Source organism: Salvelinus fontinalis, chromosome 10 (assembly GCF_029448725.1).
Source record: "Salvelinus fontinalis isolate EN_2023a chromosome 10, ASM2944872v1, whole genome shotgun sequence".
Lineage (NCBI taxonomy): Eukaryota > Metazoa > Chordata > Actinopteri > Salmoniformes > Salmonidae > Salvelinus > Salvelinus fontinalis.
This window is the reverse complement of record NC_074674.1, coordinates 30098533-30124275: the sequence shown is the minus strand read 5'-3', so window position 1 is coordinate 30124275 and position 25743 is coordinate 30098533. Positions and strand designations below refer to the sequence as shown.

General features: G+C 42.2%; 1 protein-coding gene across 6 annotated transcripts in view; it reads left to right on the top strand.

Annotated features, from left to right (window-relative positions):
* The first annotated feature begins 9480 nt into the window (after window positions 1-9480).
* LOC129863985 (gamma-aminobutyric acid receptor subunit alpha-3-like) overlaps window positions 9481-25743 on the top strand; it is a 148846-nt gene continuing 132583 nt past the window's right edge. For 3 of the 6 annotated variants that reach the window (XM_055936489.1, XM_055936486.1, XM_055936487.1), the window contains exon 1: window positions 9481-9702. The gene's annotated coding sequence lies outside the window, so the exon portion shown is untranslated. Of the gene's footprint in view, window positions 9703-9851; window positions 10282-18594; window positions 18631-25743 lie in introns of those variants that run through there. The other 3 variants (XM_055936484.1, XM_055936483.1, XM_055936485.1) reach the window with 3 other exon arrangements.

The following is a 25743-nucleotide window of genomic DNA, read 5'->3' as shown; positions in this document are numbered from 1 at the left end:
CAAAGCATCCTTCACTCATGCTGCCAAACATACCCTTGTAAAACTGACCATCCTACCAATCCTCGACTTCGGTGATGTCATTTACAAAATAGCCTCCAAAACCCTACTCAATAAATTGGATGCAGTCTATCACAGTGCCATTCGTTTTGTCACCAAAGCCCCATATACTACCCACCACTGCGACCTGTACGCTCTCGTTGGCTGGCCCTCGCTTCATACTCGTCGCCAAACCCACTGGCTCCAGGTCATCTACAAGACCCTGCTAGGTAAAGTCCCCCCTTATCTCAGCTCGCTGGTCACCATAGCAGCACCTACCTGTAGCACGCGCTCCAGCAGGTATATCTCTCTGGTCACCCCCAAAACCAATTCTTCCTTTGGCCGCCTCTCCTTCCAGTTCTCTGCTGCCAACGAACTACAAAAATCTCCGAAACTGGAAACACTTATCTCCCTCACTAGCTTTAAGCACCAGCTGTCAGAGCAGCTCATAGATTACTGCACCTGTACATAGCCCATCTATAATTTAGCCCAAACAACTACCTCTTTACCTACTGTATTTATTTATTTATTTTGCTCCTTTGCACCCCATTATTTCTATCTCTACTTTACACTTTCTTCCACTGCAAACCAACCATTCCAGTGTTCTTTTACTTGCTATATTGTATTTACTTCGCCACCATGGCCTTTTTAATATTTTTATTTATTTATATATATATTTTATATATTTTGTTTGCCTTCACCTCCCTTATCTCACCTCACTTGCTCACATTGTATATAGACTTATTTTTCACTGTATTATTGACTGTATGTTTGTTTTACTCCATGTGTAACTATGTGTTGTTGTATGTGTCGAACTGCTTTGCTTTATCTTGGCCAGGTCGCAATTGTAAATGAGAACGTGTTCTCAATTTGCCTACCTGGTTAAATAAAGGTGAAATAAAAAATAAAAAAAATAAAAACCCAGAGGTGCCATATTGCTATTATAAACTGGTTTCCAATGTAATTAGAGCAGTAAAAGTAAATGTTTTGTCTTACCCGTGGCATACGGTCTCATGTACTACGTCTGTCAGCCATTCAGCATTCAGGGCTCGAACAACCCAGTTTATAACAATCATTATATCGAAGTAAACTTGGAGTCATGCGATGATATAGTGTGTGGTCCTCCCACTACAACACCGGAAAGCATGCAGTTTATTAGGCTACAGATTAAATAAATGATGATGAACTTCACAGAGTGGTGAAAGTGCACAGTGATCTTGATGCTCCTTTCCATATCGATTGTCTTATTCTGGTGACATAATGATTGATGCTTGACTGCCGTTTGACAAATAAACATATTATCGCTTTTATCCATAATCATGTAGACTAGCCTATCCACACAGCCTACCAGCACTGTATCTGAGCTGTTGGCTAGAGCACACATGCCAAGACCAGAGTAGGACCATTTGTTATTTAATCTAACAGCTTTTGTGACAAAACTCTCAGTAGAGTTGAAAATGCCATGGAAACACATTGAACTTTATATTTTTATTTGGTACATGAAAACTTAAAGGGGAATTTCACCCTGGGGGAATCTGGGGTTGTTTTCATCATGTCCGATGCATTTATAGGTCAGTGAGATGTGTTTCACACATAATTGCCCAGGAGGAAGGCAGGTCTGATACACCCTAGCTTCCAGTGTATTTATGGGGGGGGGTGTAGATATGGTTGTCCTTGTTCGATAGAGCAATTGGACGCCTTTCAGTGATGTTCCTATCAGCGGACTCCTTGCTAAATATACAAGCTGACACGTTTTTTTCCAGTCTCTGAAAGACTACAACTCATGTGGGGCGGTGCATCGTTCCCTGGCCCAGTCCCTTCCCCAAGGGTGGCTTTTTTGCAAGGGAGGCAGACACTAACAATATAATCCTTTGGGCAAAACTGAAAGGACTGACCAGACTGCAATGGCTTCAAATGATTTCTCTCATCAACACAAATCTGAAAATGTAGCATTTGTTATGTTCTATTAGCTACATGGTGAAATTCAACCATACATGTTTCAACCGGAATATAGCGAAGATGATTCGAAACAAAGAGTTGGATTCAGCTATAACCAATGCCAGCGCCAAGAAGGCAGATGACAAATACGGTGGCTAGCTAAGTAAGTTTTTTTTCCTGCAAGCCACCTAGCTAGCTAGCTAACTTTATCTACTGAAAACCATACTGTGTGTTGCTGGCTAACATACTACTGTGTTACAGTGGGGGAAATGAAATAATTTTTCTGTTTACTAACTTATATAGATAGCTAGCTATCTAGCTAAGTTAGCTAAACAACTATAGGTAGCCATATCTATCACTAAAAATAGAAGAGGTTTTACAATCAGAGATCTATTCTATCTTGATTGTAAAACCTCTTCTCTTTTAAGTCGTATATATGGCTACTAAGCAGCAAGCTACAACATTACAACCAGCCACCTAAGGCTAGGTTTACCAGCAAATTGTAGCACATGACTGGAGTTGGCTAGCTAGTTAGCCTGGCACTTGCTAACTTATGCGCCATGCCTCGCATTTATAACTTGTTAGCAAACGTGTAAATTCAGCAACTGTAAATAATTTTACTAGCTAGCTATGTAAGATAATTGCCACGGGTTGACACTGGTTATGATTATGACCGTGGATACATTTCAATCTCACAAAATTATAGGCACGGCCCCATAACAGGATTACAAACAGATGTAAATAACAATTATTGGCTATCCAGTTAGCTAGCTAAGCTTACTAGCTAACAGTGAGGAGAAACCATAATACAACAATTTACTGTTGTAATCTCAAACCAATTAGCTAGTTTTACTAAACAAATATCTGCCTAAGTATGCATGATTGACATGGCTGTAGCTAAATACTGTCTGCCTACTTACCTAGGTACATTTGTACGGTCTGGTCACTGTGCAAAGGATGAGGATTATGCCATATTTCTTTCTAATAGGCTAGATATGGTTCTAAATGTAATCTCTGTGCCTTTGCACATGTATGCATGCTCAACTATTCTACGCTAATGTTGATGTTATGCTGGCACAGTTCAACTGTCATTTAAATGGTACAATAGAGTATCATAGAGTATTTATTTGTCTTGCAGAAAATAACATGTGGTGCCTGGGCTTCTTCCTGAAGCGAATTCTAGATGAAGAGAAACAGAATTTCTTTACCTGCATGTGTCAGGATAGGCACTGTTTGGTGTAGCACAGAGAATTTTCGACCCAACCTTAGCTTGGCGATGCGGTCTTCATCCTCGATTTGTGTAAACAGGAGTCTCATAAAATGTCTCTGTCCGGTTTCAGGGGGTCAGTTTGAATGTAGAAAATGCTGCGTTATTAAAATAAATACTTATATTTGCTTCATGAAGTAATCCAACAATGTGTACGCTGCCATATTGTCTATTTCAAGTCTTCTGCCCTGTCTGTGGTATACAGCCAGCTGGATAAGAATCTGCAGGAAGTGGTGTAGGGTTTGTAGACCTTAACCACCAACTGTTTGGACCTCTTGCAGAAGATTTGCTGGTACTGCACATCTCCTGGAAATACATGGTTGTGCTGTTACCATTTTACACTTTTTGTGAAAGGGACATAGGGAAACACATGTCAACCAATTGGGACCTAAGTGTTTATAGACAAACCAGTGTATTGTTTATGGACAAAGAGGGACATTGGGAGCTGCTTTTGAGAGGAAAGATCAGTCAACAAAGTGAATGGGCTGTGATGCTGCAGAAGGTGTGAAAAGTTGTACATGCTGACCACACAGCTCTCGTTACATGTGCAAGTGTTGCAAAATAAATGTACACATACATGTTATTCAATCATTTCATCCAAACTGCTCGCGAGCGTCAATGAGAGTCTGCATATTTTTTTTTTAAATATCCTTGCCTAAAGAAGTTCTGAGATTACTGTGTGTTGTTTGTTCGAAGTCAAATCAAATCAAATTTTATTGGTGACATACATGTGTTTAGCAGATGTTATTGCGGGAGTAGTGAAATGCTTGTGTTTCTAGCTCCAACAGTGCAGTAATATCTAACAAGTAATATCTAACCAGTTCACCCCAATACACACAGTACACACAAATCTAAGTAAAGGAATGGAATTAAGAATATATAAATATGTGGACGATCAATGTCAGAGAGGCATAGACTAAGATACAGTAGAATAGAATAGAATACAGTATAAACATATGAGATGAGTAATGCAAAATACAGTGCCTTGTGAAAGTATTCACCCCCTTGGCATTTATCCTATTTTGTTGCCTTACATCCTGGAATTAAAATATATTTTGGGGGGGGTTTGTATCATTATGATTTACACAACATGCCTACCACTTTGAAGATGCAAAATATTTTTTGTTGTGAAACAAACAAGAAATAAGACAGAAGACTTGAGTGTACATAACTATTCAACCCCCAAATTAATACTTTGTAGAGCCACCTATTGCAGCAATTACAGCTACAAGTCTCTTGGGATATGTCTCTATAAGCTTGACACATCTAGCCACTGGGATTTTTGCCCATTCTTCAAGGCAAAACTGCTCCAGCTCCTTCAAGTTGGATGGGTTCCTGCTGGTGTACAGCAATTTTTAAGTCATACCACAGATTCTCAATTGGATTGAGGTCTGGGCTTTGACTTGGCCATTCCAAGACATTTAAATGTTTCCCCTTAAACCACTCGAGAGTTGCTTTAGCAGTATGCTTGGGGTCATTGTCCTGCTGGAAGGTGAGCCTCCGTCCCAGTCTCAAATCTCTGGAGACTGAAACAGTTTCCCCTCAAGAATTTCCCTGTATTTAGCGCCATCCATCATTCCTTCAAATCTGACCAGTTTGCCAGTCCCTGCCGATGAAAAACATCCCCACAGCATGATGCTGCCACCACCATGCTTCACTGTGGGGATGGTGTTCTCGGTGTGATGAGAGGTGTTGGGTTTGTACCAGACATAGCGTTTTCCTTGATGGCCAAAAACTTCAATTTTAGTCTCATCTGACCAGAGTTTCTCCTTCCATATATTTGGGGAGTCTCCCACGTGACTTTTGGCGAACACTAAACGTGTTTGCTTACTTTTCTCTTTAAGAAATAGCTTTTTTCTGGCCACTCTTTCGTAAAGCCTAACTCTGTGGAGTGTTACGCTTAAAGTGGTCCTATAGACAGATACTCCAATCTCCGCTGTGGAGCTTTGCAGCTCCTTCAGAGTTGTCTTTAGTCTCTTTATTGCCTCTCTGATTAATGCCCTCCTTGCCTGGTCCGTGAGTTTTGGGTCGCGGCACTCACTTGGCAAGTTTGTTGTGGTGCCATATTCTTTCCATTTTTAAATAATGGATTTAATGGTGCTCCGTGGGTTGCTCAACGTTTCTAATATTTCTTTATAACCCAACCCTGATCTGTACTTCTCCACAACTTTGTCCCTGACCTGTTTGGAGAGCTCCTTGGTCTTCATGGTGCCGCTTGCTTAGTGGTGTTGCAGACTCTGGGGCCTTTCAGAACAGGTGTATACACACTGAGATCATGTGACAGATCAAGTGACACTTAGATTGCACACAGGTGGACTTTATTTTGAAGGCAGTTGGTTGCACAAGATCTTATTTTGGGATACATAGCGAAGGGGATGAATACACATGCACTCAGCACTTTCCTTTTTATTCTTTTTATTTTTATTTATTTATTATTATTATTTTTTTCATTTCACTTCACCAATTTGGACTATTTTGTGTATGTTCATTACATGAAATCCAAATAAAAATCTATTTAAATTAGAGGTTGTAATGCAACAAAATAGGAAAAACACCAAGGGGAGTGAATACTTTTGCAAGACACAGTATCTAGCGGGGCGATATCTGCATTCGCTATGAATGCTGGACTTTATGGTTCACTATGGGCAGCTGAATACATAGGAAGTCAGAACTTCCCAATTCTACCTGTGAAATGAAAATGTGCTCGTTCTAGCTGGTGGTTTGGATAAATGTATGTTTTGACAAAAACATTATGTTGTTAATATAGTAATGGATATCTGCTGTGGAAGAGCAATTTATTTTTAAGTGAAAAAGTCATCACACTGATATTTATCTGCAACAAGAAACACATCAATAGTGGGAAAATGCACATGAAAATATTCACCTGAAAATCTGTCACCAATTGGATGCAAACCTAGCTATGGAGAACAATGATTTATGCTCCAGCACACTGCGATGGACTTCACTGTGGATGTTGTCGGTGGATGAATGGCACGAAAATGGGCCTCAGGATCTTGTAATGGTATCTCTATGCATTCAAAATGCCATCGATAAAATGCAACTGTTTGCTGTCCGTAGCTTATGTCTGCACATACCATTTATTTATTTTATTTTTTATTTCACCTTTATTTAACCAGGTAGGCTAGTTGAGAACAAGTTCTCATTTACAACTGTGACCTGGCCAAGATAAAGCATAGCAGTGTGAACAGACAACAACACAGAGTTACACATGGAGTAAACAATAAACAAGTCAATAACACAGTAGGGGGGGGAATGAGTCTATATACATTGTGTGCAGAAGGCATGAGGAAGTAGGCAATAAATAGGACCTAGGAGCGAATAATTACAATTTAGCAGATTAACACTGGAGTGATAAATCATCAGATGATCATATGCAAGTAGAGATACTGGTGTGCAAAAGAGCAGAAAAGTAAATAAATAAAAACAGTAAGGGGATGAGGTAGGTAAATTGGGTGGGTAAATTGGGTGTGCTGTTTACAGATGGACTATGTACAGCTGCAGCAATCGGTTAGCTGCTCAGATAGCAGATGTTTAAAGTTGGTGAGGGAAATAAAAGTCTTCAACTTTAGCGATTTTACCATAACCCAACCTCTACTATGGGGCACTCCATTCACAACGTTGACATCAGCAAACCACTCGCCACACTTTGCCAAGTACAGTTGAAACCAGGATTCATCCATGAAGAGTACACTTCTCCAGTGTGCCAGTGGCAATCGAAGGTGAGCATTTTCCTACTGACGCCGAACTGCAGTCAGGTCAAGACCCTGGTGAAGATGATGAGCAAGCAGATGAGCTTCCCTGAGACGTTTCTGGTGGTTTGTGCAGAAATTATTTGGATGTGAAAACCCCAGTGTCATCAGCTGTCCGGGTGGCTGATCGCAGACGATCCCGCAGGTGAAAAAGCCTGATGTGGAGGTCCTGGGCTGGAGTGGTTACATGTGGTCTGCGGTTGTGAGGCCGGTTGGACGTACTGCCAAATTCTCTAAAACAACGTTGGAGGTAGAGAATGGTAGAGAAATTATGGTAGAGAAATTAACATTCAATGCTCTGGCAACAGCTCTGGTGGACGTTCCTGCAGTCAGCATGCCAATTGCACGGCCCCTTAAAACATGAGACATCTATGGCATTGTGTTGTGTGACAAAACTGCATATTTTAGAGTGGCCTTTTCTTGTCCACAGCACAATGTGCACCTGTGTATTGATCATGCTGTTAAATCAACTTTTATATATGCCACACCTGTTAGTTGGATGGATTACCTTAGCAAAAGAGAAATGCTCACTAACAGGGATATAAACAAATTTGTGCACACAATTGGAGCGAAATAAGCTTTTTGTGAGTATGGAACGTTTTTGGGATCTTTTATTTCTACTCATGAAACATGGGACCAACTATTTACATGTCAAATGTATATTTTTGTTCACTATACCTATTGGAAGCCAATGATATCTACTGTCCTAGATAGCTTTTCAGCTGTCCTTAGATTATGCTGAGAAGCAAGACCAAACACATAAACTCTACTGATTAAGGCTTTCAAATCAATGTCCTAGTAGGAGGAGAAAGCCTTTTTGGAAGCCTGCATCTCTTTCCTTCCAATGACACTCTATTTGATTTGCACTGGTAGTGATCTTCAAACAAAGAATGTTTGCTAAATAGTATGAGAGAAATACCACATCTTGGGTGAACGTCAGCACAATCAGACTGCTGAACCAAATTCAATGCCAGGTACAGTACATTTCAGAAATAGCTGATTGGTTTCAACAGTTTGTAGTATAATAATGACTGAATTACTTTAAATACACACTGGATGCATATACTGTGGATATATCAACACAATAGTGCTCTGTCAAGTTACAATACAAGTATTTGGCTAATTAACCAGATAGGTAAACTAATATACTCGAATTTGAACCCAGATTTACTTATTCACTCTTCAAGTGTATAGAAATGACATTTTAACTAAATATTTACTCATGGAATATTCTCAGAGGACTATAACCCTTCCTGCTGTAATCCTCAGAATACAGTGAACTGCCTTACTCCGCTCTCTGAAAGCAAAAGTTGACTTCTTAGATGTCTTATAAGCCGCCACCTGTTCTAAACCAATGAGGGAGAGGATGATTACTTTGGTGTGTTCTGAGGTCTTTGTATTTCCTGTGGTCTTCTCAGCTGTGTTCACACACAGCCTACGTGAGTGAGACATCAATAAAACATGAAGGAAACCTGTAGGAGTAATGTGTTAGGAAAATATCTGGCAACAGTATAGGTGTTATTTATGAATGGTGGGACGGGCAGATCAACAGGTGCAAGTGTGTTATGATGTAGTACTATGTGCTAACAGTTATATACTGTATGCTGTCCATGACTCCACACTAAATCATGATCCTTGTACCTAATGCACATCCTCTGGCACTACCAAAGCAATTCATAGTGGGACCTAGCCTAGTACGTTGGTATAATCATAGAGAACAACATCATGGGTTGAAATACAGGTATGGTGAGGTTTGAAAACAAGCTGAAGACAATAAGGTGATTGAAACTGTAGCAATAGCAGTGACTTCAGCCCTCTCTAAAATGCAGTGGAGGCCAAATAAGTTCATTATTGTGCAATGGACCTCTGTTAAAACACTGAGAAGAGCCCTTCTGATACTGACAGGGTTGTGTGTTGTTGTGACTTTGGGACATAGAGCTGTTTCAAACCAACACACTCACACACACACACACACACACACACACACGCACACAGGAGCTAAATAGTACAGGCAAGTCAAGGGCACTGTAGCTTTTAACGTAAAAAGTAGATAACTCTCTTTATTTTGGCCAAATTAGCTCCATCATGTTTAGCCTAACTGGTTTTTGTGCATAATGAAGCAATTTGAGTCATGGGCCAAGGCAGAACATTGTCTGATGGACCCGCCTGTCTAGACCGCATGAGGTAGATGGGTTCTGTTTGGTGGGTGCTTCTAAACGGATGTAGGCTATAACCAATAATATCCTCATCCCCTGACTAATCGCGCATAGGGCAAAGTGGTGAATGACATTATGGTAGCTAGCGACTCACCCCAAAACACTGAAGATAGGACAGCAGATATTTTAAAGTTGTTTTGTGACTGTTTTTCATGTTAATTTAGGGCACAATTATGGTTGCAAAGGTAGTTAAGTGTGCGCAAAAAGTGTTTTGGGAGGGATTTGCTGGTAGGTAGCCAGCACCAATCTGAGAGGGGTAGAATGAGGGGGCGGGAAGGTTAGTTTGAAGAGGGCAGGCTTTCCACGATGACAGCACTTTCCCTATCATAATTTCACCCTACCAAAAACCCTTCAAAATCCAGTGGACATACATAAGAATTGCCGTAGAAGTCAGTTGGAACAAAACAGCGCGCATTGACGCAACGAAAATCTAAAGTCGGAAGAAAATAAGAGCAAGAAGAAACGTTGTTTTCTGGTGAGAATGTGTGTTTTGTGTGTGTCTGGTTGTCAGTAAATTGTTGTCTAATGGTTTGTGTGTGTGTCAATGTTAATCATTGACAGGCATTGAAAACCATCCTCAATATGATATACTGCAGTGTTTCATTCACAAGCAACAACCTGCTGTTTGTGGTGTGCACATAATTGCGTTAAGGTAACAGGTTTCCCCTTGCCTTAACTGCAGCAGAGGGAAGTGTATACATCGGCTTTGAGGTGGTTCTGATGAGAACGCGGTGCTGTCATTAAATTAAAAGGTGCATTTGTTTTAAGTGGGAAAATGCACATTTACCATGCGGACTATTTGTGCGGTACGCTTTTTACTCACTTACGTCGGTATATGTTATAGAAAGAGCCAGTTGAATCGACTTACTCAGGACACTGTATTCTAACGGGAAATGCGACACCAATCCGAAGGCTATAATGTTACTTATCGTATCGATAAATAAAACATATCTCTATTATTTGTAATACTTTTAAATCTATCCATACTTGCCAGGTAGCCTTTTCTCTTGTGATTTGGTCAAATTATTGGAAACGGCAGAGCATCACTGAACAGGTAGGCTACATATCGAATAACCTTGAAATATATCGAGAATATTTGCTGTTATCGAGGGTTACTCAGATTTCGGTGTTATTTAGCCTATATTTAGACAAATTCTTTCAAATCAAACGCCATTACCAACTAGTAGATTCACTGACGACATGTAACACAGCCTAGTTCATGTTCTCCAAACTGTCCATAAACGACAAAAAAATAAGAAATTAGTAAATGATCTCAATGCGGGATGAAAATGAGTCAAGAGAAAACACATGACATTCTAATGCAACCTTAGGTTTTCATATTGAAGCACTCTCATAAATGTTTGATTCAGAGGACCTACGTGATCCTGCTCACTGTGACTAAAGGCAATGATGCAGTTCATATACTGTGTGTCTGTCTGTGTGTGTGTGTCTGTCTGTGTGTGTGTGCTTGTGTGTTTGGGTGTGCGTGTGCACGGTCTAGTAAAAAATATAAAGTAAAAAAATACACTATTGAATGGGTCAGAAATAGGCCAAGACTGTAAAAAAAAATACCAACTGGATATCACGAAATTGGGGGAGAAAAAGGGGTGAAAAGTAAAACAATTATAACAGAAATAATTAATAAAAAATCTAAACTGAAGCCTTTACATAAGCCCCAAAATGGGCCAGTGTAAATTAAAAATCACATGAAAGATTTTGAGTACAACAAATTCACAGGTTTCTCAAGGGAAGATAATGGAGTGCTGTCTTCTGTACTGAACATGGACGGTTAAGTGCGCTACAAAAACGGCAGAAGAAAGTGGGTCGGCAAACACCAAAGGGTCTACACCCAGAGCGCCCATTTCTGTCCAGCTGCAGAGCAGGACTCAGGCCTGTCCTCGACCACAGGCCACCGAATACAAACACTGACCTAAGAGATTTGTCTCGTTCTGCAGCAGAGCAGAGGGGAGGTTTCAACAGTTTGGAAAAACGGTATGCCTATATACTTCTTTATTAGCTTTTCCTCCTCCACTTTCCTCCTCCTCCTTCTCCAGCTTTTCCTCCTCCACTCCATTCTTATTGTCTGAAGGATAGAGTGGACTGATGCTATTTGAAGTCCTTCCCTTATGAGATCACAGAAAGAGGTGCTATACATCAGACTTTAGTGGTTTCGTTTACAATTTCATCTCCCATCAACTCTTAGGCTCCTTTGCCATCCCATATTGTTGGCTCCTCTCTGGAAAGAAACCCCCCCTGCAATTTTTTATAAATGTTTTATTTAGCATTTATTTAACGAGGCAAGTCAGTTAAGAATAAATTCTTATTTTACAATGATGGCCTACCCCTGCCTAACCCTCCCCTAACCCGGACGACCCTGGGCCAATTGTGCGTGGCCCTATCGGACTCCCAATCACGGCCGGTTGTGATACAGCCCGGGATCAAACCAGGGTCTGTAGTGACACCTCTAGCACTGAGATGCAGTGCCTTAGACCGTAATGCTTCAAAGGCATACACTCAATGACCAAAAGTATGTAGACATCTGCTCGTCGAACATCTCATTCCAAAACCCCCTTTGCTGCTATAACAGCTTTCACTCTTCTGGGAAGGTTTCCACTAGATGTTGGAACATTGCTGCGGGGACTTGCTTCCATTCAGCCACATGAGCATTAGTGAGGTCGGGCACTGATGTTGGGCGATTAGCCCTTGCTCACAGTCTGGGTTCCAATTGATCCCAAAGGTGTTCGATGGGGCTGAGGGCAGTGCTCTGTGCAGGCCAGTCAAGTTATTCCACACCAATCTCAACAAACAATTTCTGCATGGACCTCGCTTTGCGCACTGGGGCATTGTCATGCTGAAACAGGAAAGGGCCTTCCCCAAACTGTTGCCACAAAGTTGGAAGAACAGAATCGTCTAGAATATCATTGTATGTTGTAGCGTTAAGATTTCCCTTCACTGGAACTAAGGTGACTAGCCCGAACACAGAAAAACAGCCCCAGACCATTATTCCTCCTCCACCAAACTTTACAGTTGGCAATATGCATTGGGGCAGGTGGCATAGTCCTGGCATCATCCACACCCAGATTCGTCTGTCACCAGTTGGTGAAGCGTGATTTGTCACTCCAGAGAACGTGTTTCCACTGCTCCAGTCCAATGGCAGCGAGCTTTACACCACTCCAGCCAATGCTTGGCATTGCGCATAGTGATCTTAGTCTTGTGTGCGGCTGCTCGACCACAGAAACCCATTTCATGAAGCCCCCGACAGACAATTATTGTGCTGACGCTACTTCCAGAGGCAGTTTGGAACTTGGTAGTGAGTGTTGCAACCGAGGACAGATGAATTTTATGCGCTTCAGCACTCAGCGGTCCTGTTCTGTGACCTTAATTGGCCTACCACTTTATGGCTGAGCCGTTGTTGCTCCTAGGCATTTCCACTTCACAATAACAGCACTTACAGTTGACCAGGGCAGCTCTAGCAGGCCAGAAATTTGACGAACTGACTTATTGGAAAGGTGGCATCCTATGACGGTGCCACGTTGAAAGTCACTGAGCTTCTCAGTAAGGCCATTCAACTGCCAATGTTTGTCTTCATTTTTATACACCTGTCAGCAACGGTTGTGGCTGAAATAGCCAAATCCACTAATTTGAAGGCGTGTCCACATACTTTTGTATATACAGTGGGGCAAAAAAGTATTTAGTCAGCCACCAATTGTGCAAGTTCTCCCACTTAAAAAGATGAGAGAGGCCTGTAATTTTCATCATAGGTACACTTCAACTATGACAGACAAAATGAGAAAAAATAATCCAGAAAATCACATTGTAGGATTTTTAATGAATTTATTTGCAAATTATGGTGGAAAATAAGTAGTTGGTCAATAACAAAAGTTTATCTTAATACTTTGATATATACCCTTTGTTGGCAATGACAGAGGTCAAACTTTTCTGTAAGTCTTCACAAGGTTTTCACAGACTGTTGCTGGTATTTTGGCCCATTCCTCCATGCAGATTTCCTCTAGAGCAGTGATGTTTTGGGGCTGTTGCTGGGCAACACGGACTTTCAACTCCCTCCAAAGATTTTCTATGGGGTTGAGATCTGGAGACTGGCTAGGCAACTCCAGGACCTTGAAATGCTTCTTACGAAGCCACTCCTTTGTTGCCCGGGCGGTGTGTTTGGGATCATTGTCATGCTGAAAGACCCAGCCACGTTTCATCTTCAATGCCCTTGCTGATGGAAGGAGGTTTTCACTCAAAATCTCACGATACATGGCCCCATTCATTCTGTCCTTTACATGGATCAGTCGTCCTGGTCCCTTTGCAGAAAAACAGCCCCAAAGCATGATGTTTCCACCCCCATGCTTCACAGTAGGTATGGTGTTCTTTGGATGCAACTCAGCATTCTTTGTCCTCCAAACACAACGAGTTGAGTTTTTACCAAAACGTTCTATTTTGGTTTCATCTGACCATATGACATTCTCCCAATCTTCTTCTGAATCATCCAAATGCTCTCTAGCAAACTTCAGACGGGCCTGGACATGTACTGGCTTAAGCAGGGGGACACGTCTGGCACTGCAGGATTTGAGTCCCTGGCGGCGCAGTGTGTTACTGATGGTAGGCTTTGTTACTTTGGTCCCAGCTCTCTGCAGGTCATTCACTAGGTCCCCCTGTGTGGTTCTGGGATTTTTGCTCACCGTTCTTGTGATCATTTTGACCCCACGGGGTGAGATCTTGCGTGGAGCCCCAGATCGAGGGAGATTATCAGTTGTCTTGTATGTCTTCCATTTCCTAATAATTGCTCCCACAGTTCATTTCTTCAAACCAAGCTGCTTATCTATTGCAGATTCAGTCTTCCCAGCTTGGTGCAGGTCTACAATTTTGTTTCTGGTGTCCTTTGACAGCTCTTTGGTCTTGGCCATAGTGGAGTTTGGAGTGTGACTGTTTGAGGTTGTGGACAGGTGTCTTTTATACTGATAACAAGTTCAAACAGGTGCCATTAATACAGGTAACGAGTGGAGAACAGAGGAGCCTCTTAAAGAAGAAGTTACAGGTCTGCGAGAGCCAGAAATCTTGCTTGTTTGTAGGTGACCAAATACTTATTTTCCACCATAATTTGCAAATAAATTCATTAAAAATCCTACAATGTGATTTTCTGCATTTTTTTTCTCATTTTGTCTGGCATAGTTGAAGTGTACCTATGATGAAAATTACAGGCCTCTCTCATTTTTTTAAGTGGGAGAACTTGCACAATTGGTGGCTGACTAAATACTTTTTTGCCCCACTGTATAGTGTAAATGCTTTCATTGGACACAGACTAGCCTGTGTGTCTGCGGGTTTCCCCTTCCTTCTCTCTGTCCTGCGCTCTGCATTATACAGGGCTCATAATACGATGACTCCCTACCTGGACTCTGAGTGTGACCACTGGAAAAACGACTTTCCTCTGCCAGCTTCTTTATCTGCTCAGAGCCTCTGCTCGGACCAAAGAGCCTCTGTCACAGTGCACAGCTAGGTGGTGGAGGAGTGAGACATTCAGATTTACAGATCCAGCAGGCAATATGGTACTATGGGAGGACGTATTTGAGAGAATAGACAGTGAAGGGAGTCAGCTTTTTCTCTGAGACGCAGCGACTATTCACTGCTCCCTCATGAGTCATGACTCAGCGAGCTTGATCCCACTGAAGTGGCATGTTTGGGAGGTCTCTGTGGAGTTTTCTTTCTCTGGATCCTGCATATGAACAAAGTGAACAGGCTATGGGGATGAGTTAGTTTGGGGTAATGAGTTAGACCCGATTTGCTCTTTGTTTCTCTCTTTCTCTTTCTTTCTCAAAGGCAGATTCTCTAGAAAGATCCACCTGTAGGGTATTAGGGTGCGGAACACTGTTTGTAACCTTCGAAGCCTCCTACTGGAGCTTTACATTATTTGGTCGGGCACTGAACTGTGTAACCCACATAATCTACCAGTCATGTACAAAGGATTGAAGCCATCTCTACTCTTTGGCACTGTTGTCATGGTAAACAACTCGAAGCCACCAAGCAAATTCTCTTCTCCATAGGCTCTTTTTGGAGATGTGGATGTTCCTGGTGAGGAGGAGGGGGGGGGGGGGGGATGAGGAGGAGGAAGATGAGAAAGCAACCTCCAGGCGAGCAGGGTCATAGACCAAACAGTCATTCCTTATATTCTGTGTGACAGAGAAGTCACTTCAATTCACTTTCCATGCATAGAGTGTTTGCATGGAAAGTTTGTTTGTTGTGCTTCTTGAATTAGCATATAATCATGCAGTGTGACACGTCTGCCTAACGCAGGGGAAGGTTCAGGTGTGCTAATGAGATCCATGGCATTGTTTAGGTCTCTGCTGCTGCTGCTGTTGTTGATATTGCATTATGTGACGTCTGTGTTTTCCCTTGAAGGGCTAAAGCTGCATCTGTCACGTAAACACATTTTGGCACACTGCTAATGTGAAGTGTCACGATGGCTTCAAGGTATTTTTTTCCTGTGTGTGTGTGTGTGTCTGTGTGTGTGTGTGTGTGTGTGTGTGTGTGTGTGTGTGTGTGTGTGTGTGTGTACTAACAGCTTGGTATACACATAGTATCAGTTAATCACTAACTAGCTAAGCAGCAGGTATGTCTCTATCTTTTTTCTCCAGCACCATAAGAGTCAGGGCGACCCACAGAATATTTCAATGAAGCATACCGTGTCTCTCAAAGCCAGAAGTCGAATGACAGTTCTAATAAAATCTAATAAAATCTAATTGTATTTGTCACATGCGCCGAATACAACAGGTGTAGTAGACCTTACAGTGAAATGCTTACTTACAAGTCCTTAACTAACAATGCAGTTTTAAGAAAAATACCCCCACCCCCCCCCCCAATTTTTTAAAATAAAGAAATAAAAATAAAGAAAGAAGTAACAAATAATTAAAGAGCAGCAGTAAAATAACAATAGCGGGGCTATATACAGGGGGTACCGGTACAGAGTCAATGTGCGGGGGCACTGGTTAGTTGAGGTAATTGAGGTAATATGTACATGTAGGTAGAGTTATTAGTGTGACTATGCATAGATAATAACAGAGCGCAGCAGCAGCGTAAAAAAGGGGTGGAAGAGGGCAATGCAAATAGTCTGGGTAGCCATTTGATTAGATGTTCAGGAGTCTTATGGCTTGGGGGTAGAAGCTGTTTAGATGCCTCTTGGACCTAGACTTAGCGCTCCGGTACCGCTTGCCGTGCGGTAGCAGAGAGAACAGTCTATGACTAGGGTGGCTGGAGACTTTGACAATTTTTAGGGCCTTCCTCTGACACCGCCTGGTATAGATGGCCCCAGTGATGTACTGGGCCGTACGCACTACCCTCTGTAGTGCCTTACGGTCGGAGGCCGAGCAGTTGCCATACCAGGTAGTGATGCAACCAGTCAGGATGCTCTCGATGGTGCAGCTGTAGAAACTTTTGAGGATCTGAGGACCCATGCTAAATCTTTTCAGTCTCCTGAGGGGGAATAGGTTTTGTAGTGCCCTCTTCACGACTGTCTTGGTGTGCTCGGACCATGTTAGGTTGTTGGTGATGTGGACACCAAGGAACTTGAAGCTCTCAACCTGCTCCACTACAGCCCCGTCGATGAGAATGGGGGTGTGCTTGGACCTCCTTTTCCTGTAGTCCGCAATCATCTCCTTTGTCTTGATCACGTTGTGGGAGAGGGTGTTGTCCTGGCACCACATGGCCAGGTCTCTGACCTCCTCCCTATAGGCTGACTTGTCGTTGTCGATGATCAAACTTAATGATGGTGTTGGAATCGTGCCACCCGTGCAGTCATGAAGGAACAGGGACTACAGGAGGGGACTGAGCACGCACCCCTGACGGGCCCCTGTGTTGAGGATCAGTGTGGTGCATGTGTTGTTACCTACCCTTACCACATGGGAGAGGCCCGTCAGGAAGTCCAGAATCCAGTTGAAGAGGGAGGTGTTTAGTCCCAGGGTCTTTAGCTTAGTGATGAGCTTTGAGGGCACTATGGTGTTGAACGCTAAGCTGTAGTTAATGAATAGCATTCTCACATAGGTGTTCCTTTTGTCCAGGTGTGAAAGGGCAGTGTGGAATGCAATAGAGATTGCATCATCTGTGGATCTGTTGGGGCGGTATACAAATTGGAGTGGGTCTAGGGTTTCTGGGATAATGTTGTTGATGTGAGCCAAGACAGCCTTTCACAGCACTTCATGGCTACAGATGTGAGTGCTACTGGTCGATAGTCATTTAGGCAGGTTACCTTAGTGTTCTTGGGCACAGGGACTATGGTGGTCTGCTTGAAACATGTTGGTATTACAGACTCAGACAAGGAGAGGTTGAAAATGTAATTGAAGACACTTGCCAGTTGGTCAGCGCATGCTCTGAGTACATGTCCTGGTAATCCATCTTGCCCTGTGGCCTTGTGATTGTTGACCTGTTTAAAGGTCTTACTCACATCAGCTGCGGAGAGCGTGATCACACAGTCGTCCGGAACAGCTGATGCTCTCACGCATGTTTCAGTATTACTTGCCTCAAAGCGAGCATAGAAGTTCTTTAGCTCGTTTGGTAGGCTCATGTCACTGGGCAGCTCTCAGTTGTGCTTCTCTTTGTAGTCTGTAATAGTTTGCAAGCCTTGCCACATCCGACCAGCGTCAGTGCCGGTGTAGTACGATTCGATCTTAGTCCTGTATTGATGCTTTGCCTGTTTGAACGCATCTCTGTGTGTGGAGTAAAGGTGGTCTAGAGTTTTTTTCCCTCTAGTTGCACATTTAACCTGCTGGTAGAAATGAGGTAAAAATGGGTTTAAGTTTCCCTGCATTAGACACCGGCCACTAGTAGCGCCGCCTCTGGATGAGTGTTTTCCTGTTTGCTTATGGCCGTATACAGGTCATTGGTTGCGGTCTTAGTGCCAGCATCAGTTTGTGGTGGTAAATAGACAGCTATGAAGAATATAGGTAGATTGCGTGGTCTACAGCTTATCATGAGATACTCTACCTCAGGTGAACAAAACCTTGGATGTTGTGCACCAGCTGTTGTTTACAAATATACATAGACCGCCACCACTTGTCTTACCAGAGGCTGCTGTTCTATCCTGCCGAAACAGTGTATACTCTGCCAGCTGTATGTTTTTCATGTCGTCTTTCAGCCACGACTCGGTGAAACAAGATGTTACAATTTTTTTATGTCCCGTTGGTAGTTTAATCTTGATATTAGGTCATCGATTTTATTTTCCAATGATTGCATGTTGGCGAATAGAATGGATGACAGTGGGGGTTTACGTTCTCGTCTACGAATTCTAAGAAGGCAGCCTGACATCCTCCCCCTTTTTCTCCATCTTTTCTTCACGCAAATGACCGGGATTTTGGCCTGTTCCCGGGGAAAGCAGTATATCCTTCACGTCGGACTCTTCTTCCAGTTCGAGGTGAGTAATCGCTGTTCTGATATCCAGAAGTTATTTTCGGTCATAAGAGACGGTAGCAGCAACATTATGTACAAAATAAGTAAAAGAATAAGTTACAAACAATGCAAAAAAACTAACAAAATAACACAGTTGGTTAGGAGCACTTAAAACGTCAGCCATCCTCAACGACGCCATTCTACAAATCCAGAGGTAGTTCAGTAAAATAGTGCTTTTGGAATAAAGAATATCCTGCATGAATTGTAGTACTGTCCAACACTGTACTGTCTGCCTGTAGGCTTCTCTTCAGGAAGTTCAGACAGTACAACACAGTGAGATGGTGTCCTGATGGACAAGATACGCTACAGGTGTTTTCACACAGATAGCATTGAACAGTTAAGCCCTAATTTGTCTGTCAAGTCGATGTACAGGCTCTTAGTTTTACTGTTTTTTATCAAGCAGAGTGTTGAATTTTAGAAGGGGGAAAAAGTTACAAACAGTTGTTATGAAAATTGATTCAAAGTCAAATATGAGGGCATGATGTCACAGCTTTGGCTTAAGGATATTCTCCTGGCTTCACTCTCTCTCTCTCTAAGAATGACCTGGTTCTGTCTTTGAGGGACTCAACGTTCGAACTAACCATCCACTTTGGGCTTAAGGGCTCAGTGTGATTAGTAGAGGCCTGGGCCTTTTCTCCGTTCAACTCTTCTCTACATCTCTCTCTCTGCATGCCTGTGCTCACAGTACATCTTGTTAACCAAGAGACGACAACTTCAGCCTCGTAACTCGGATCTTCCCTCCAACTACGGGAAAGGAATTAAACCGAGTTCACTTCTTCTTCAACTCTTATTTTCTCTCTTACAGACAGAGAGAGGTCCATTTGTCGGTGTGATTTATTAATCAACATCAGTTTCATCATTTAAATCTCGTGCTATGAGGAGAGCTAACTCTGAGTCTGATTTCAAACAGTCTGTCAGAATAGTGGCCTTAAAAAGACATAAAGTGATCAAAATAGTGATATTAACTAGATGTCAATATTATCTTGGAAGTCAATGAAGAGAAACGGCAGGTGGGACATTTATTCAATTTGTGCCTTATTCAAATGATAGATTTTCTGATTAGAACATATGCAGTCTTATACATCTGCGTTGGAACAGTCATTCCAATCCCAAAGTTGTTACTCAGAGTGGGACCATCAATGTTTCAACACATTTTTCAGATGGAAGAACAAATCTATAAGAAATGAATGTAGGGAGGGCCAGTGGGCCAGGCATGATTCAGTGCTGGGGCACTGAGAGCAAATGTCTGGAGAGAGTACTTGTCATGTTCCTTTACAGGGCATCTCAGGGACAGTCTTGGGACAGGTGCTTGATGGTATTGATAGGCTGGAAGTCCCAGCAGAACCTAAGAAGCTTGTTTCATACTCTCCCTATTGGTGTCTCCTACTCTTCCAACTCATCCATGAGACCTGGCAATGACAGTTCTGGAACGGAATAAGTACTGACTGACGGTTGCTTTATGCTCTCCAGGTCTCTAGTTCCCTACATCCTCTCTCTCTCTATCCAGCTCAGCATGGGATGGCATTCAGTATGCAAAGGTCTGCCTCTCTTACTTCCGTTTCTAAGTTAGCATGTAGGTTATTCAGGATTTGTAACAATGAACGGTGCTGAGAGATGCAGGTATGATTCAACAGTACTATACAACCAACCCATAATACAGAGATCTTGTACTCACGAAGTTGCTTCAAATGAGCAACTTATAATTTCCATTCTACAGTTCTTCTTGCAAGGTCTCTATGGGTCCGGTGTCAGCCGTGCAGTCCAAGCACCAGTACAGTGATTTCCCCCCTAGTGAGGCTCGTGTTTACCACGTTATGTTACACCACCAGTTTTGTAGAGACCGTCCCCTGTGGACGCCTGATGGAGTGAGCATTTCATAAATGTGCTTTTGGACATTTGAGGAAAAGAGCAATAACCCCCCCAGCCTTTTGCTCCCAATCCATCATGCTGTCATCCCTTCGCAGGCAGGCAGGCAGGTAAGCAGTAGGGATGGTGGAAAATTTGATACAGTTACATATCCTGATTATTATTTTTGAAGATATGTTGTAAATATACTGTTATAATCTCCACCCGGCACAGCCAGAAGAGGACTGGCAACCCTCAGAGCCTGGTTCCTCTCTAGGTTTCTTCCTAGGTTTTGGCCTTTCTAGGGAGTTTTTCCTAGCCACCGTGCTTCTACACCTGTATTGCTTGCTGTTAGGGGTTTTAGGCTGGGTTTCTGTACAGCACTTCGAGATATTAGCTGATGTACGAAGGGCTATATAAAATAAACTTGACTTGATTTGATATCATATCCTTTTGAAAATATTGCAAATATTATTTTTGCTCTGTTTGGCATTACCTGCACCAAAAATCCACTATTTTTCCTTCATAGCTTGTTCTCCATCTTCTGTTCAGCACGTTTCCGTGACTGGATGGGGTTTGCCTGGGGCATACATTTGTACATCTACAATACATGATAGTGCATTTTGCAGTGCATATAGTGGAAACACTGGTCTTTGCCTGTCTTCACTGCTATTGGGATGTTAATTGTATGGGTTGTTTGGATGTTCAAGTAACCATCAAATGGCTAACGAACTATACAACTCCTGTATATTTCAAGACTTCCATTCATTTGTGTAGGGTCATCTTAGTTGATAAACAGTATCATTTTAATTTCTCAGGACAGGAACAAAATGTGTGTAGTGTTTCATGTAAAAACATCCTCAGGAATATCACTGTAACAATATGTCTAATTAGTATTATCAGTTTATCACACCTCATCACCGTTTACATGTACCAACATGCCCTATTAGACAGCATGCTTTTACAGTATCCCCAACTCCTGTGACATAATAGAAAAATCAATAAATCAAAAGCATCAATAAATAAGTTAAGTGTGGAATGTAGCATTGTTATCTGTGGTATGCTTGACTGCTAGTGTTTCTGAGGAAGAGCAGCTACTGCATTTGCTGGGGCAGAAATGCTGCAGTTAAAGCTAGTCTAGTGCTGCTGGAGTATGATCCATTGGACACTTAGGCACTGAAAACGCTACTTATAATGAGATTTCTTTCTGCTCCTTCCTCTCCTTGTCTTGAGCAAACATAGCAATTTCGGATTCCTCCTCTGTACCCCAAGGCTTTCTCCATCTCACTGTCTAATAACTCTTACAGAGGAAACAGTCAAATGTTGTTATAGGAATATGTGAAGTGACGATACTGCACCTGACTGCAGAGAATCATTACTTTACTATAAAGCATAGTTATTTTCTAAAATGGCTCTTCACTGCAGTATGGATCTCTTTAGTAGTGTTTCCTCCACCATGGCTTTGTTAGTAGGACACAGACTGATAGTGTATGTAAATCCCCAGTATTAGTGTCTCCAGTGAGTGGAGATGTAAACCATAGCAGGTACTGTAGTAGAATTATCCCCATCGTCCCTGTCATCTCCTGTTCACAACAACAACTATCATTGGCCTAATCACTCGCTGCATATTTTTCTCATAATTTTGGTTTGTTCAGTTTCCTTCTTTGTCGTGAATCACATGATTCTATTGTGAGATGTTGCTTTGCCCCATTTATCCCATCGTGTCCCAATAGCGTGCTGCTGTCTCAATATGTTAGCTTAAAAATGAATACGCCGATTTAAGAATAATCAGAGCAGCAACATATTGTATAGCAGCCACCCAAGTAATAGACTGTTCGTAGTAATAGACTGTTCGCTACCGCACGGCAAGCAGTACCAATGCACCAAGTCTTGAACCAACAGGACCCTGAGTAGCTTCTACTCCCAAGCTATAAGACTGCTAAATAGTTAGTTCAATAGTTAACCAAATAGCTACCCGGACTATCTGCATTGACCCTTTTTGCACTCTTTTGACTCATCACATATGCTGCTGTTACTGTTCATTATCTATCACTTTATCCCTACCTATATGTGCATATCTACCTCGATTACCTCGTACCCCTGCACATCTACTCTGTACTGGTGTAGGAAGAGGCAAGTGCAGCATCTTCAGTTCTTGCAGTTCAACCTCCAATTATTGCTGGTGGTTTGAACAATATTCTTGACAGTGCCTGCCAAAACAATATGTAATGGCAAATGATCAAATACATACATTTTCTGGGGTGATAGGTAGCCTAGCTGTTAAGAGCATTGGACCAGTAACCAGTGATGGTTCAAATTCCCGAGTTGGCAAGGTAGAAACATTCTGCCGTTCTGCGATTAAGGTATTTAAGTGTGCTTCTGCATTGCTTTAGGCTGGGTTTCTGTATAGCACTTTGTGACATCGGCTGATGTAAAAAGGGCTTTATAAATACATTTCATTGAGTTAACCCCCAACAACTGCTTTGTGGGTGTCGATTTAAGGCAGCCCCCTGCACCTCTTTGATTCGGAGGAGTTGGGGTAAAAGCGGAAGACACATTTCGGTTGAATGAATTCAGTTGTGCAACTGATTAGGTATCCCCTTTCCCTTTACCCGTGTATATAGCCAAGTTATCGTTACTCATTGTGTATTTATTCCTTATGTTATAAGTTTTCTATTTTTCTGTTATTTCTGTTATTTTTTTCTCTCTGCATTGTCGGGAAGGGCCTGTAAGCATTTCACTGTTAGTCTACACCTGTTGTTTACGAAGCATGTGACAAATACAATTTGATTTGATATAAAAGTAACGGTTTTGCCCAAGTGTGGAAAATGTGCGCTGTATATGATGTAACATAGCACAAGGTAATACGACATTGCTTTGAGTGCAGGTGGTGTGCTGAAGTAGCGATTGGTCTATAGCAGGAACCCGTAATGCTCTAAGACAGATTTTGCATGGGAGACAAACTTCTATCCCAAGTTTAACATCTGCTTTCATTGTAATGGGAAAAGTGTGTATTTCATGTACTGTTGTAATGATCTGTGCTGTTGAAGTATCCTGCAGGTCTCTAGAAAGACTAATTGTACAGTCACACTAATTTGCATAATTATTCTAAAAGTATTTTATCTTCACAAATCTAGCTATTTAGCTGAGTATATGTGTGTGTGGAGGCTTGAGATGTGTATCTGGAAAGATAGACAGGGTGGGATTTCAATATGGTACACAATATTGAAGCCTTCACCGTTAGCCTATTGCTCGTTGCGAGTGCCTGTTTGGGGTCATTCCAAATAGTTAAATGTCTTATCTCTCTCGCACCAGTATGTACATATATGCCAGCAGCATACCACCCTGCATACCACTGCTGGCCTGCTTCTGAAGCTAAGCAGGGTTGGTCTTGGTCAGACCAGATGCTGCTGGAAGTGGTGTTGGAGGGCCAGTAGGAAGCACTCTTTCCTCTGGTCTAAAAAATGCCCCAGGGCAGTGATTGGGGACACTCACCTGTGTAGGGTGCTGTCTTTCGGATGGGACGTTAAACGGGTGTCCAGACTCTCTGAGGTCATTATAGATCCCTTGGCACTTATCGTAAGAGTAGGGGTGTTAACCCCGGTGTCCTGGCTAAATTCCCAATCTGACCCTCAAACTGTCATGGTCACCTAATAATCCACAGTTTGCAATTGGCTCATTCATCCCCCTCCTCTCCCCTGTAACTATTCCCCAGGTCGTTGCTATAAATGAGAATGTGTTCTCAGTCAACTTACCTGGTAAAATAATGGAAAAATTAAAAATATATATATGAAGTTTGCTATGTAATTCCAGTTTGTATTGTCATACAGCTAATGGATTGTGAAATATATATACATTGCATCTTCCCCACTTGTGCCCTTTTTGAAACACAATATGAGCAAATGCTTAACTGGATCGTGTTCACATTCCATGTATTAGTTCTATGGGAATTGCTGTATCCGCAGAGCTGTTCATTTCTGTATTGTACAGTTTGCAGATTTTGATAAATGGGTGTCAAATATTGCAGATACAGCAATATCTTAGAATAAATTGCCCAATCATGCTTTATTTGAACACATGCATGTAGGTGGGAGGGCATTATAGGACTTACACTTTCTTTAGTTGACACTTGCATATAAATGAACTGTCAATGGATTTCTGAAAATATGTATTGAGTCGATGTTTGTTAGCCATCCATATGATGTTTAGTCAAACACAAGATGTTTCTTGGCCAGGACTCCCCCTCATCACGCATGAGTCAGTGCTTCCCTGTCTGCTCTCGCCAGAGGGAGCGTAAACATTGCTTTGAAGTGGATTATACAGCCCAAGGAGCAGACTTAGACCAGCCCGCCCCGTTCCCACTGCAGAATCCCATATGCTTATCACATTCATATGAAAGCCAAGTTGTTTTTGCTTAGCCTCATACACTAACCATGCCTATTTCATGAGGAGTCATTCTTGCTCTTGGAGGTGATATGTCCTTAATTTGCAAACACCTCTCCTTGCCCCTGTCATGATTCAGCCCATCAACTTGTACAGGCTTTAGAGGAGCCAGGCTGTTGAAAGGCCATGTTGACCTTGCCTAGTCTGCTATTAAAGTCAGTTCCATCTCTGCTGTCTGCTCCTGGGGCCCTGCAACCGCAGCACTAATATCACAGTATCACATTAATACTAATCTTAATGAGGTTGACCCACCTTGCAGTCAGAAGTGACTAAATGTGGTTCCCTTTTGATTTACATGGCCTGTCAGAGTCCCCTGTACCTCCCACTAGTGTGCTCCTCTTCTGAATGTCCTGGACTGTTAGATTTAGGGGTTGCAAAGTCAAAGCTGTCAGATGGTCAGTGCCATTTCAGCCCCACATCCATCCCACAATAAAGAGGGGAGAGAATATCTACAATGCCTTCAGAAAGTATTCACACCCCTTGACTTTTTCCACATTTTGTTGTGTTAAATCCTGAATTTAAAATGGATTAAATATATTTTGAATACTTTCTGAAGGCATTGTAAATTCCCATATATTCATAGAAAGTAAATGATAAAATGCCACAGATATAGGAAAGTAGCCTCGTACAACCATCCTGATCTTGCAAGCTTACATCTGTGTAGCGAAACAGAATGTGAGCTGGCAAGATCCAAATGGTCATACGAAGTTAACAGTATAGGGCTAGAATGAAACATTGCATAGAGGAGAATTCCAGTCCACATGGTATTATCAAATGAGGCCCTGTGGGT